Source organism: Oncorhynchus keta, chromosome 36, assembly GCF_023373465.1.
Source record: "Oncorhynchus keta strain PuntledgeMale-10-30-2019 chromosome 36, Oket_V2, whole genome shotgun sequence".
NCBI classification, from domain to species: Eukaryota; Metazoa; Chordata; class Actinopteri; order Salmoniformes; family Salmonidae; genus Oncorhynchus; species Oncorhynchus keta.
The window spans coordinates 23,665,740-23,682,373 of NC_068456.1; the positions used below are offsets into that span (position 1 = coordinate 23,665,740).

The 16,634-nt window shown below is 39.5% G+C and overlaps 1 long non-coding RNA gene across 1 annotated transcript in view; it reads right to left on the minus strand.

Annotated features, from left to right (window-relative positions):
* LOC118369828 (uncharacterized) overlaps nt 1–16,634 on the minus strand; it is a 65,001-nt gene that overhangs the window by 24,365 nt on the left and 24,002 nt on the right. The window contains exon 2 of the long non-coding RNA XR_004822686.2: nt 1,247–1,283. This is a non-coding gene — a long non-coding RNA (uncharacterized LOC118369828). The remainder of the gene's footprint in view (nt 1–1,246; nt 1,284–16,634) is intronic.

A 16,634-nucleotide genomic window follows, 5' to 3' on the forward strand; every position in this document is an offset into this window, starting at 1 on the left:
ATCATTTATCGTTGTTATGTTAGAGGTACAGAACCATTTTGAGACATCAAGGAGTCAACTTCAACAAACCAGCAGCATGAACCCAGCTTACCGTGAACTCCTGCGTCCAGCCATTTCCCTCTGTCTCTTGACTAGTCATTAAAAGGTAGTCTCCTAGTATTTCAGCCTCAGGCCTTTTTTAAAGCCAATAGTCGGCAGAAACAGCTTTAGAGCCATCTAACAGATCCATGTCATCACTTGGGAGCTATGAGGTGCTTTATCCCAAAAAGTCCATCCTGCTTTAACAGTAGAGTAATGGGTTGCCTGGTGTTCTAGAGGGAGGAAATGGAAACGGAATATGGCTATTGACAGGGCCCCCAGAGTGAGAGGACGAGGTGAGGAGAGCCACATAGCAGGCTCACACAGGAAATCCCAAACCACACTAACAGAGACATATAGTACATCATATTACAGTCAAATCAAATTTTATTTGTCACATACTTTGTAAGCAACAAGTGTAGACTATCATGGAAACACTTACAGGCCCTTCCCAAAAATGCAGAGGGGAAAAAACAAGGAATAGAAAAATGACAACACGAGGAATGAGTAATGAAAACTCGGCTATATACGCAGGGTACCAGTACTGAGTCCATGTGCAGGGGTACGAGGTAATTGAGGTATGTATGTACATATAGGCAGGGATAAAGTGACTAGACAACAGGATAGATAATTAACAGTAGCAGCAGCATATGTGATGAGTCAAAGGAGCTAGTGCAAAAAGGGTCAATACAGACAGTGCAGGTAGTTATTGGTTAACTATTTAGCAGTCGTATGTCTTGGGGGTAAAAGCTGTTCAGGGTCCTGTTGGTTCCAGACTTGGTGCATCAGTACACCAGAGAGAACAGTCTATGACAGTAAGTGGGGAATGTGTTTAAAAAGTTATATTTGATTGCAATGCTTTGGGGGTCCTCTGAGTGGATCCTTTCAATCAAATATTTCTCTGAACCAAAATGCCTTTGTCAATGAATGATATAACATCCTTATAGATAGAGATTCATTTGCAGCTTCAAAACATGAAAAGTCAAATGCACATAGAGTAAATTTAGTATAGTTCAAACTAAATCATTGAGTTACCACCTTCCCTTGGTACACTAGGAGAAAGATGGTGTGATCTAACTGATGTGATCTGGTGTTATCCAACTAGTGTGATCTAACTGTGAAGTCTCTGTCTAAGCGTCCTCACATTTCAAACGGTAGTTCATCTCACCTCGGTCTCATGACACATCCGTCTCATCCAACGAAATCTAAAGTGGAACAGAGAAAGAGGGCTAATAAATAGATAGACACATTGTATTCAGGGGCAGATAAATAATGTAAACAGACAAACAAACCTTTGCTATCATTATCATATACAAAAGCTTTATGATGTTCGTTTCATGCGATAAAGTGATTTGTTATTTTTGATGTGTAACATGTTTGGACCTCGCTTCAATCGAGGCGTTACTTCAACAAACCAGTCTTGCCAAAATATTTCATTACAATTTCCCATTCTCCACTTAAATTGCCATACCCAAACAATAATATTTAGATAAATAAATCATGCCTTACATTTAGCAGGAAATAATGTATATAATTTCCCTAGATTATATCAAATATTATTTGCATCACACCATAGTAAACTAAAATGCAAGTTTAAGTGTGTACTGTTATGAGCCTCTGTTTCTCACCTCTGTTTCTAACCTCTGTTTCTCACCTCTGTTTCTAACCTCTGTTTCTAACCTCTGTTTCTAACCTCTGTTTCTAACCTCTGTTTCTAACCTCTGTTTCTCACCTCTGTTTCTCACCTCTGTTTCTAACCTCTGTTTCTAACCTCTGTTTCTAACCTCTGTTTCTCATCTCTGTTTCTCATCTCTGTTTCTCATCTCTGTTTTTGGATGGATTTTCCTTGCTCATAAACCACAGGGTGTTATTTCTTACCCCCAAGCAACCTAGTCTCACTCACCAAGCTCTTATTAGCTATTGACAGAAAGTTGTCTGAAAACCCACATCCTCAGTCAAGTATTTTTTTGTGATCCAAAGAAATAAGCAACAAGACTGAACAAGACTAACATTTCACGCCCACCCCCATTCCCACAGGACTTCCCTAACCCATAGTTAGATTAGTGGTTCACAATAACATTCTTACACAATAAGTCCTCAGTCAAGTATTGTAAACATGTGTAAACAGAGAATTGAGCAAAAACGCAGATTAAACGCAAAGCTCAACCTTAAAGTATCGACATTTGCTTGAATCTTAATAAAACATGTCTTATTCATCTTTTCAAAATATTTAATGGTATTGCTGATCAGGATAATAACTCATTTCCATGACAATTAGGTCTGTGTTTTGATGTAATGTCAGCTTTCTTCTCACTGTATGGGAAAATGTTTAACATCCGAAAAATCAAACTATGATTTGAAGTTAAAAAAACATAGATTTCCATCCCGAAGAGAATCTCCTGTTGGTTTAAAATGTACTTTGACTTTGTTTGACACCGGTCAGAGGAGGAGCTGTGATTGGGTGCTCTTGTTGTACCTGGACTGTGAGGGTCGACCGTGACTAATCAGAGGTTGTTTGAAGGAAGGCCCTGTATATGAGGCTGAAATTTGAGAAGACTATTCACTGTGCCACACACTACTCAAAGTAGTAAAATATATTTACACATCCAGAAATTTTTGGTTCGTTTCACAGTCATAGATTAGACAGAATAGTTCTAATTTAGTAGAGTGAGGACTAGTCAGTGAGTGGGAGAGTATTTAAATCATGTTCATGAAACCATATTTTCAGTGGTCTGCTCTGGATTGAAGTACAATTTAGTCATGGAATAGGCTTATCTACAGTATGTCCGTGAAACATTCCCTTGAAGACAGAGGAAAATACATACAAAGTGTTGCTGTCCTGTGTTCATTGCAAAGCCTCCAGAAGGATGCTGCAGGACACAACAAAAATGTCAAGTCCAGCATAGACCGACTTAAAATGACTGCCCCTAAGTTCAAATTGCAGCATTACTTAGTGTCTGTCATAGACAGAGAGCAGTCCCATTCACTGCCACGTCACCCCAGCCGACGATGACAGGCTCTCCTATGCAAGACACATTTCACAGGTCACCTGAAAACATAGCAGGCGGACATTATGATTAAAGAGGCCTCAGAAAATGAAAAATAAAAATGAAATTAAAAAACGTCAATTTACAACACGCACTGCAACAATTAGAACAAAGACGTTTTGAAGGTGTTTTCAGTTAGCTGTTTATCATCCTTCCATGGAAAGAGGGCTTTGTATACTTTAAAATGGATGTCAGAGACATTTTTCACAAGGGCAGTCATTCTTCATGACCACATTCCTAAGGGCAGAGAAAGTGTTGTGAATGATTTATTATGCAGTCTATACCAAAAAGACTGAATAGTGTCTTGGGAGCTTTGTCTTTCTGCTTGATACAGTGCATCTCTGTTAACTGCTGTATTAACTGGATCAAGATCAGGGGCAACGACAGGATTGTCTTCACTGAATTAAGTCATTACAACGGCTGGCTTTCATAGAAAACAGACATGACAATCTACTTGAGTAAAACATCAATTTTTAATTACATGAAAATCAACAACGGATTACAAAAATTAATTATGTTTAAAATATGAATAACCTTAATAGAAATAGGTTTAAATAAATAACTACTTTGCCACACGATTGATCCAATTTATAGACACCCCGCCCAGACCAGCGAGACACTCTCCCAGACCTGCTATGGATGGAAGGAATGTATTTTGGAAACCTACCAAAAAACAATTAGGCAACAACAAATTCAATCTCTTTTGGACAACTTCCTGGACAAAACATTCCACTGTAATAGTGAAGGTGTAAACTTGGCAGTAGAAAATGTTAACAGTATATTTGACTTCTCAGCTTCCCTATCAATTCAAAAAATCTCAAATAGAAAACCGAAGAAAATGAACAACAATGACAAATGGTTTGATGAAGAATGAAAAAAATCTAAGAAATAAATTGAGAAACCTGTCCAACCAAAAACATAGAGACCCAGAAAACCTGAGTCTACGCCTTCACTATGGTGAATCACTAAAACGATACAGAAATAAACTACGGAAAAAGAAGGAACAGCACGTCAGAAATCAGCTCAATGCAATTGAAGAATCCATAGACTAACCACTTTTGGGAAAATTGGAAAACACTAAACAAACAACAACACGAAGAATTATCTACCCAAGAGGTAAACCACTTCTCCAATCTGTTTGGCTCTATATCAAAGAACAAACAGAAAAAACATATACATGATCAAATACAAATCTTAGAATCAACCATGGAAGGCTACTAGAACCCACTGGATTCTCCAATTACCTTGAATGAACTACAGAACAAAATAAAAACCCTCCAACCCGAAAAGGCCTGTGGGGTTGATGGTATCCTCAATGAAATGATCAAATATACAGACAACAAATTCCAATTGGCTATACTAAAACTCTTTAACATCATCCTTAGCTCTGGCATCTTCCCCAATATTTGGAACCAAGGACTGATCACCCCAAATCACAAAAGTGGAGTCAAATTTGACCCCAAAGCTACTGTGGGATATGCGTCAACAGCAGCCTTGGGAAAATCCTCAATTTACTGAGCAAATGAGCAAATGTACTGAGCAAATGTCAAATTGGCTTTTTACCAAATTATCGTACGACAGACCACGTATTCACCCTACACACCCTAATTGACAAACAAACAAACTAAAACAAAACAATGGCAAAGTCTTCTCATGCTTTTTGATTTCCAAAAGCCTATGATTCAATTTGGCATGAGGGTCTGCTATACAAATTGATGGAAAGTGGTACTGGGGGAAAAACATACAACATTGTAAAATCCATGAACACAAACAACAAGTGTGTGGTTAAAATAGGCAAAACACACACATTTCTTCCCACAGGGCCATGGGGTGACACCAGGATGCAGCTTAAGCCCCACCCTCTTCAACATATATATCAACGAATTGGCGAGGGCACTAGAAAAGTCTGCAGCACCCGGCCTCACCCTACTAGAATCTGAAGTCAAATGTCTACTGTTTGCTGATGATATGGTGCTTCTGTCCCCAACCAAGGAGGGCCTACAGCAGCACTTAAATCTTCTGCACAGATTCTGCAAGTGCTGGGCCCTGACAGTAAATCTCAGTAAGACCAAAATAATGGTGTTCCAAAAAAGGTCCAGTTCCCAGGACCACAAATACAAATTCCATCTAGACACCATTGCCCCAGAGCACACAAAAAAACTATACATACCTTGGCCTAAACATCAGCGCCACAGGTAACTTCCACAAAGCCGTGAACGATCTGAGAGACAAGGCAAGAAGGGCATTCTATGCCATCAAGAGGAACATAAAATTTGACATACCAATTAGGATCTGGCTAAAAATACTTGAATCAGTTATAGAACCCTTTGCCCTTTATGGTTGTGAGGTCTGGTGTCCGCTCACCAACCAATAATTCACAAAATGGGACAAACACCAAATTGAGACTCTGCATGCAGAATTCTGCAAAAATATAATCTGTGTACAATGAAAAACACCAAATAATCCATGCAGAGCAGAATTAGGCCGATACCCGTTAATTATCAAAATCTAGAAAAGAGACATTAAATTCTACAACCACTGAAAAGGAAGCGATTCCCAAACCTTCCATAACAAAGCCATCACCTACAGAGAGATTAACCTGGAGAAGAGTCCCCTAAGCAAGCTGGTCCTGGAGCTCGGTTAACAAACACAAACACACCCTACAGAGCCACAGGAGAGCAACACAATTAGACCCAAGCAAATCATGAGAAAACAAAAAGATAATTACTTGATACATTGGATAGAATTAACTAAAAAAACAGAGCAAACTAGAATGCTATTTGGCTCTAAACAGAGAGTACACAGTGTCAGAATACCTGACCACTGTGTCTGACCCTACACAGAGAGTACACAGTGTCAGAATACCTGACCACTGTGACTGACCCTACACAGAGAGTACACAGTGGCAGAATACCTGACCACTGTGACTGACCCAAACTTAAGAAAAGCTTTGACTATGTACAGACTCAGTGAGCATAGCCTTGCTATTGAGAAAGGCCACCGTTGGCAGACCTGGCTCTCAAGAGAACATAGGCTATGTGCACACTGCCCACAAAATGAGGTGAAAACTGAACTGCACTTCCTAACCTCCTGCCCAATCAATGTATGACCATATTAGAGGCACATATTTACTCAGCTTACACAGATCTACAAAGAATTCGAAAACAAACCCGATTTTGATAAACTCAATTACTGGGTGAAATACCACAGTGTGCCATCACAGCAGCAAGATGTGTGACCTGTTGCCACAATAAAAGGTCAACCAGTGAAGAACAAACACCATTGTAAATACAACCCATAATTATGCTTATTTATTTTCCCTTTTGTACTTTAACCATTAGTACATCGATACAACACTGTATATTTACATAATATAACATCTGTAATGTCTTTAGACTTTTTGAACTTTTGTGAGTGTAATGTTTACTGTTAATTTTTATTGTTTATTTCACTTTTGTATATTATCTACTTTACTTGTTTTGGCAATGTTTACATATGTTTCCCACGTTAATTAATAAAGCCCCTTGAATTGAATTGAGAGAAAGAGAGAGAGAGATTTCAAAGTGTTTCACTCATCTTTTGAGTCTCTATCCAATGAAGAGAAAACCGCCCACAACAATAAAAGCAAACCACACTCTGATCAGATGACTTCTACACACCTCAACTCTCGCTCTTCATCACAATGGATAAACAGACAGTGTTTTCATCTAAAGCACCATCACAACAACACAGTGTGCATGAGTTAAATTGTTCTGAGAATTACCAGCTAAGCTACTAGAAAAGATGCACCACAAAGAAAGATCTGCATGCACTTCCACACGCTTCTCATAATACACCCTGAAAAACAACCACTCTAACAGTGTTTTACTGCCTGAAATGGACATATGACATTTCCCCCTTTGATTTTTTTCACAGACCTCTTTCTGCCCAATGACAATTTTATGGCTTTGAATGCACAGCATAGTGACTGGGAGCTGTTGTGACCCTGTTCCCAGAACAGAACTACAGACAGAACAAATACTCTATATCAAGGTCACTGTCCCATCTTTGTAGGGTGTGTTCTCTCGGTCTTGCATCACAGACAGATGTGGTGAATGAGACAAGGCATAGGAGCACAGCATTGACATCAGCACCCAGGCTTAGAGATTATGGCAGCCAGCGCTTTGTCCACTCTGTCATGGATAAACAGCTATTGATCATCCATGGCTACTTAATGGATGAACTCCACTTTAGTGAATTAATCTCAAATAAAAAGAGGGGAAGAACCCAGGCGTGCATCCATCCATTATGTGGTTGGGATGGTTTGTGGGGTGATTAGTAAACATCTCCTGTACAGTACATTGTCTGAACGTCTCCTACGTGTGGCTGGCCAACTGAGAATGGCTTTGCGGGGGCAAGTAGGAGGTTGACTAAACAAGCAGTCATTTATCACACGCTGGGAAGGACAAGAGATGTGTGATCTGATCGTTTCTCTTTGAGGTTTCAGGTCTTTGTTCATCATCAACATGTATAGTTAATTCATACGCATGAGAGAGTGACTGTTCCGCCACTTCTCTCCTCTTCTCCTCCTTTCTTTCCCCCACACATGTTGTAAACAGACACTAAAAGGAGAGGACGGAAACTACAATTAGCCCCATGTCTGTGTTTACCGATCACAAAGTGCTATTGGAGTTAGTCAGACACAAAGACAGTTGGCTGATAATCAATATCTTTGTGGAGCTGAATTTAAGGTGTGAATTACATGGCTAAGGCAGTCTGGGAATATTTTGTTAAATGTTATTTATCCTTTATTAAACTAGGTAATAACCTTATTCTTATTTACAATAACGGCCTACCAAAAGGAAAAAGGCCTCCTGCAGGGACGGGGGTTGGGATTAAAAATAAAAATCTAGGACAAAAGAGACACCACAAGGCTACATAAAGAGAGACCTATAAGACAACAACATAGCATAGCAGCAACACATGACAACACAGCATGGTAGCAACAACACATGACAACACAGCATGGTAGCAACAACACATGACAACACAGCATGGTAGCAACAACACATGACAACACAGCATGGTAGCAGCAACACATGACAACACAGCATGGTAGCAACAACACATGACAACACAGCATGGTAGCAGCAACACATGACAACACAGCATGGTAGCAACAACACATGACAACACAGCATGGTAGCAACAACACATGACAACACAGCATGGTAGCAACAACACATGACAACACAGCATGGTAGCAGCAACACATGACAACACAGCATGGTAGCAACAACACATGACAACACAGCATGGTAGCAGCAACACATGACAACACAGCATGGTAGCAACAACACATGACAACACAGCATGGTAGCAACAACACATGACAACACAGCATGGTAGCAACAACACATGACAACACAGCATGGTAGCAGCAACACATGACAACACAGCATGGTAGCAACAAAACATGACAACACAGCATGGTAGCAACAACACATGACAACACAGCATGGTAGCAGCAACACATGACAACACAGCATGGTAGCAACAACACATGACAACACAGCATGGTAGCAGCAACACATGACAACACAGCATGGTAGCAACAACACATGACAACACAGCATGGTAGCAACAACACATGACAACACAGCATGGTAGCAGCAACACATGACAACACAGCATGGTAGCAACAAAACATGACAACACAGCATGGTAGCAGCAACACATGACAACACAGCATGGTAGCAGCAACACATGACAACACAGCATGGTAGCAACAACACATGACAACACAGCATGGTAGCAGCAACACATGACAACACAGCATGGTAGCAACAACACATGACAACACAGCATGGTAGCAGCAACACATGACAACACAGCATGGTAGCAACAACACATGACAACACAGCATGGTAGCAGCAACACATGACAACACAGCATGGTAGCAACAACACATGACAACACAGCATGGTAGCAACAACACATGACAACACAGCATGGTAGCAACAACACATGACAACACAGCATGGTAGCAACAACACATGACAACACAGCATGGTAGCAGCAACACATGACAACACAGCATGGTAGCAAAAAAACATGACAACACAGCATGGTAGCAGCAACACATGACAACACAGCATGGTAGCAGCAACACATGACAACACAGCATGGTAGCAACAACACATGACAACACAGCATGGTAGCAGCAACACATGACAACACAGCATGGTAGCAACAACACATGACAACACAGCATGGTAGCAACAACACATGACAACACAGCATGGTAGCAACAACACATGACAACACAGCATGGTAGCAACAACACATGACAACACAGCATGGTAGCAACAACACATGACAACACAGCATGGTAGCAACAACACATGACAACACAGCATGGTAGCAACAACACATGACAACACAGCATGGTAGCAACAACACATGACAACACAGCATGGTAGCAACAACACATGACAACACAGCATGGTAGCAACAACACATGACAACACAGCATGGTAGCAGCAACACACGACAACACAGCATGGTAGCAACAACACATGACAACACAGCATGGTAGCAACAACACATGACAACACAGCATGGTAGCAACAACACATGACAACACAGCATGGTAGCAACAACACATGACAACACAGCATGGTAGCAACAACACATGACAACACAGCATGGTAGCAGCAACACATGACAACACAGCATGGTAGCAACAACACATGACAACACAGCATGGTAGCAGCAACACATGACAACACAGCATGGTAGCAACACCACATGACAACAACATGGTTGCAACACAACATGGCAGCAGCACAAAACATGGTACAAACATTATTGGGCACAGACAACAGCACAAAGGCAAGAAGGTAGAGACAAGGTAGAGTATGTCAGTTGGGTGTGTGTCAGAGAAAAAGCATTGCATGGGTAAGAATAAAATAGATGCCAGAATGAGGATAAAGTAGTGACAGAGATCTTTTTACAAAACAATTCAGGTAGACAGTCATCTAAGTATAGATATATGTGTATACACACAGACTATGAGCACGCACACATTTAATTCTGTTCAACTGACAAAGAAAGAAATATATGCCGAAGGTCCCTGGGTAGTGGTCAGATTCTATTAATGAACAGTCACAATGTATCATTTTTAGATTGATAGTATACTCCAAGAGTGAACAAGGAGGAAAAACAACAAATGAAACCAAGACATTTTTGAATAAGCTATATGCCTAAGCCATTTAAAAATAGCACATTCAATGGTAAACAAAACAGCTTCAAACAGGAAGTGAGAGGCTGCATGCTGGTTCAGAAAAGCTATAGAACACGTCCGAATCTTGTAATGTTTCTACTTTCAACTTTCCTTTTCTTTTTAACAAAGCATATAACAAATCCTAAAATATACACACACATTGATTAACCATGCCCTGTGTCTGTTGAGATACAGGTGTACATAGGGCATATTACACCAGGCCCATGTTTTACAAGGATTTCTAATATGATACTTAGATGTCATATCTCCATCAAAACTATAGAAAACAGATACAAATGGCCTGTGTCCATTTGAAGAAAAACACATTCCCACACACAGGACAACATACAGGACCGCACAGCATCAAGCATAATCAAGAGGTTATATGTATGCAAATAGCAAAGATTTCTGTTTTGAATTGCAAAATGTTACAGTTGGCTACCAAATGATAAGTGGATAAAGGACTTTAAGAGCAATACTCAGACAGAAATAACCACACACTGACTAGTAGAAACCTGCGGAGCTAAAGAGGCATGCACAGGTGAAACGAGTTACAGGTCTCTGAGCTTTGAAACAAACACAGTGGACATATCTGTCACTCACTCACATTATACTGTACACCAAACTGACAGCCATCACAACAATACAGGATAAATACTGTATACACTTCATTAACGATAACAAAAAATAACACTTACAAGTAATCTGTAATGTGCCTTCTTTATGGTCATGAAAGCAGGTAGTCCAGATTCTAAAACAAAGTACTTCCAACTAATACAGAAAATATTCAACTATGCACAATTAAATTATACTATGGAGTCATCTAAATATTATTGGAAACCAACTAAGTACAAAATATTACACTTAATCACGCTGTACCAGTGTGAAACAGGAAATAAACTTCATAAACGTTATCAAACTTAAATACTGGCTAAAGCAGGCAAAAATGTTTTGGAAATGTACAACTATCGTCTTAAACTAATTTGTAATTAACTAAGTCTACGTTTGCATGGTAGAGGTATACTTTAGATTACCATTAATTCTTTATTAAAACAATCATTTCCATCAATAATACATGTCTCTGGGGACAAAGAAATAGAGCCTAAAAATATATTGCAGTTGTTTTTTTGATAGACATTTGTTGTTGCTGAAAAAGGTTAAAGATTCTGGAAACTGAGTGGGAAACAGAGTAGGAAACAGAGTGGGAAACTGAGTGGGAAACAGAGTGGGTTGTGAAAGAACATTTCATGAGGCAGGTTTCCCCGAAGCATACAATATGTAATATTATCAACCCATCCATCATAGTTTCAGAATGACTTCTAGATTTATTTATATAAAAACAAGTCTACCCAAAGTTTATTACACAATTACATGTCTTAATTTATGCAGATTTGGTTCACTTTTGACATATTAATAAAAAGTTGAGGCCCAACAAGAACTTTGAGGCCTTTAACAAAAATAACAAATACTTACATTTTTTCATAGAATGGAATTTGTTGTGGTTCATAAAAAATGATACATTTAAAGACAAGCAATGATTTATGTCAACAATTTTCACTGGGTTTGTTAAGTGTGAACTTGTTTCCAAAATCGAATAAACAACTCTTGCAGTAAACAGATCATTTGACCCATTTCTGTATTCAACAGAAAACATGACAGTGCTTGTAAAAAAACAACACATAGGGTTTACTGTGCATTTTTACTATCACAATTAGTCAGATGACACAGGAGAGGTTATGAGAGCATTTCTTTGATGCGTTCCGTGGTTAAACTGAGAGGATTTCTGAGCCGTGGGCAACACTTGCCGAGTCTTTTCCCCCCTTTCTATTTGTCACAGACAGAGAACGATAGAGATATTAAGCTAGAGAAAAGACAGGACCGCTGAACTATACAACACTTGCAGTTTAAAAATGTGAATTTAGAGTTGTTTAAACAAACTTGATCAGAATTACTGTCCCATATAGAACTCCCTCAGAAGAGTCAAAGACAAAGACAACAAAAGGAGGGAAGTGTTCTGCAGTGTTCTGAAAACAGCACCACCCATAAAGCATGACATTACCATGGTCTGTAAAATGATCAAAAGGTAAATAGATTCAAGTTAAATGTAGGTGTCTTCAAACTGGTTTCTATCTAAAAGCGCTCTTAGAGAGAAGGTTGATATTGGGCACTGGAGATAAAGGTCAATCAGTCCTACGTAATAACGAACCCCAACGATCAATACTGAAACTCACACAACTAAAAAAAATTATCTGAGTAGATTTAACACAGAGAACGTTTCACAAGGTCAACTATAGCCTCCATGGTAACACATAACGTTAACAAAAGCCAGCTCCTTCCTCCATCTGAAAGCTGAAACCTCATCAGATTCTGACTTTTACCTAAAAGGGATATTTGACTTGATTACACACAGGTGGATTGTATTTATCATCATTAGTCATTTAGGTCAACATTGAATCATTCAGAGATCCTCACTGAACTTCTGGAGAGAGTTTGCTGCACTGAAAGGAAAGTGGCTGAATAATTTTGCACGCCCAATTTTTCAGTTTTTGATTTGTTAAAAAAAGTTTGAAATATCCAATAAATGTTGTTTCACTTCATGATTGTGTCCCACTTGTTGTTGATTCTTCACAAAAAATACAGTTTTATATCTTTATGTTTGAAGCCTGAAATGTGGCAAAAGGTCGCAAAGTTCAAGGGGGCCGAATACTTTCGCAAGGCACTGTATATATATAGTTGGACTGTAACTTGAAATGCATTTGCCCACAGGTGAAAACTGGAACACCAGGCACAATTTCAACAACTTGACACGGCCAGTGTGTTTAGTAAACAAAGCTATGGATTCAAGGACTGAAGTCCATGAGAAATTAACATATTATGCTATGTATTGCTTGTTTATAAAGACTCAAATGATAACACAAATTTAAACAGTGATACATACAACCTTAGATTATGTTCTATGACTTGTACTAAGCTCACAAAGGCATTTATTTGTGCCTTTAAAATAGAGCATTTTCTTTACACAAAAATCAGACCATTCTGGCCATCAGTAAATTAATGTTAGATTTTCTGAACACTGTAGTGTAAGAGACTCCACATCACATGGACTGAGGTACGGTATGTTCCTCATGTGCAGCAGACATTTTGTCCCTGCGTGAAAGCTGTTTAGAGTCTGCAGGCCTCACACAGTCTAGCTAGGAGCAACCCAAATGTCATGCAGCACACACATTCACAGGTGGGAGTGTTGACACACACACACACAAACACACACACACACAGGCACGCACGCACACACGCACACACGCACACGGACATATTATAGACCCCCTCTTTGTAACTCCATTAAATCCACCCAGTATAAGCAAGAGGTTGAATACTCTACAGTAGATAATTGAAAGTATAGTACATCATTTCTACAGGTGAATCTCTATAGGGGAAATTCATTTATTTGTTATCATCTACTGTATTCTCTTGTTGTTAGTGGTAGACTAAACATCACAATTTACATGTTCTGACACACTGGATCACCTATTGGATCACCTATTGTGTAAAGCAACTTTTCAGAAATGAACAAAGAAGATACCATGTGGTAGTTCCAAGAATGTGCATTTTACTGTTACATTAACAAGATAACCAACTTCCAGGTAAACAAATTACGCCTGAAAACAAAACTGAGAAAGGCTTGTGGTTTTCTCAAAAAGCTCACCCTTATTATTCATACTGAGATATTTTGTGGAGGATTTGGTACTTCTGGGTGACATTTCAACATCCTATGTGTTTGGTTGGTGCCATCTGTGCATTCAAAACAAGCCCACGCGCACCTCGACTCACTGCTCAGTGCTCAAATCTCCCCTCTTTTGTGTGAGCTGTACACATTCTCTCACACTAACACAAGGTCATATATGGTTATAACTCAGTTATTGTTGCTTCATTCACATAGTCCTGTACTATTGTCAAATTGATAGTCATCATATTCCATGTTTACAACAGTATTATGATGTGGTACATACCTGTATATACACACTGTAGACTGCCTAACTCTGAAACCTGTTAGAGCAGTGGAAGTCCAGCTATAGGGTGTCATAAACCAATCATCTCTGAAAAGTCTGCGTGGATTATATCTGGACTGTCTAGACAGCTCTGAACTTGTCTATTTGTCCTTTAAACCTGAAGTGCATGAACTGTCATATGTATGTTTCTATTACACTGTGCTAGAGAATTATAATTACCATCAGCATGCAAATTCATAGGGCTGATTTCTTCGCCATGTGACATTTAACGTTTGACTTGACTAACATAACCTTGAAAAGTCAGGGGTCACATTCATGCCTGTCCTCAATTCTCTCTTTAAATGCCATGTGCTCCAGTGAATACGCTCCAACTAAAATTAACTTGAGACACACCAATTAGAAAGGTCAAAACTGACATAAAAACATTTTATCAACCTAGGTCGGTGTTTCCCAACTCCAGTCCATGAGTACCCCGCGACAACAACTTTTTGTTGTTGTTGCCCCAGACATATCCCAACTCCAGTCCATGAGTACCCCCCAACAGCAACTTTTTGTTGTTGTTGCCCCAGACATATCCCAACTCCAGTCCATGAGTACCCCCCGACAGCAACTTTTTGTTGTTGTTGCCCCAGACATATCCCAACTCCAGTCCATGAGTACCCCCCCCACAGCAACTTTTTGTTGTTGTTGCCCCAGACATATCCCAACTCCAGTCCATGAGTACCCCGCGACAACAACTTTTTGTTGTTGTTGCCCCAGACATATCCCAACTCCAGTCCATGAGTACCCCGCGACAACAACTTTTTGTTGTTGTTGCCCCAGACATATCCCAACTTCAGTCCATGAGTACCCCCCAACAGCAACTTTTTGTTGTTGTTGCCCCGGACATATCCCAACTCCAGTCCATGAGTACCCCCCAACAGCAACTTTTTGTTGTTGTTGCCCCGGACATATCCCAACTCCAGTCCATGAGTACCCCCCAACAGCAACTTTTTGTTGTTGTTGCCCCCGACATATCCCAACTCCAGTCCATGAGTACCCCCCGACAGCAACTTTTTGTTGTTGTTGCCCCGGACATATCTCAGCTGATTCAAACGATTGAAGGTTTGATGATTTGTTGAGAAGTTGAATCAGGTGTGCTTGACCAGGGCTACTGTTGGGACTAATTGAGGACTGGAGTTGGGAAACATTGATTTAGGTAGATTTATTTTGCAAATGTCAACATTGACCTTTCCAATTAGTGTGTCTGTTCATTTTAGCTGGAGTGTATTCACTGCCCTAGGTGATGGTAAGGGTTGGAACAAGTTATTGTATTGCAGTTATATTACCTTTGTCTGTGTGGATAAAACCCTGACTTTATCTCAGTATGTCTTTAATTAAAACAAATATTCAGTTCTGAAGAACATGAATGACTCACTATTAAGTCTCTTGGTTACTTGTATAATGACTTTGTTGTGTTGCCTGATGGCCATACCACTCTGCATACAGGTTCTGTTATGGTGAACATCAGGGGTCTGTCATGATAACATCTCACATTTCTATGACAGGGTCTTAAATACAGGACACTTGTTCAATTTCATTTTTCAGAGGTGAACAATTGCACAGTCAGACAGCTAGGAAATAGTTACATTGTGGAAGTCCACTGAAGTTTCGCTCTGCCTCAGCTTGGTATATTGTGCAATACCGTTTCAGAAGTAGAGTTTCATAGACGCAATCTGCTTCAATCACCAAGTTATGTCACCCTCTTATTTTCACTTGATGTCACAATTTATCTGTCAGATACCCAAGGACAATATTACAATGTGAGTCTTCTCTAAAAAAAGGGTGATAAGATTACTTTAAGTTACACACACTTTACCTCAATTTTGTCAACAAAAAATATGTATTTTGCTCCTTTGCACAAAAAACGTACTGAAACTCTAGCTATGTCGTGTGCATCTTCATGATGTTTGACATAGTTATTATAGAAAGCTACATAAAAGTGACCGTGATAACACGTTTAGATTATAACACCACATAGACAAATAAATGATGTGAGGTACACATCATAAATAGATGGATCATATTATGTTATCTTATATTATTTCGACCTGAATTTCCCGAAGTGCTCAGTGCCTCTGAGGTCATGTTTCACAATGTTGCCTTTGTCATGAAGACAGATTTCCATAAAGAGATTTCAATGAAGTAGTCTTTTTGCTATTCTAAAGCTCTGCTGTCTATTACTTAGATCCATCAGAC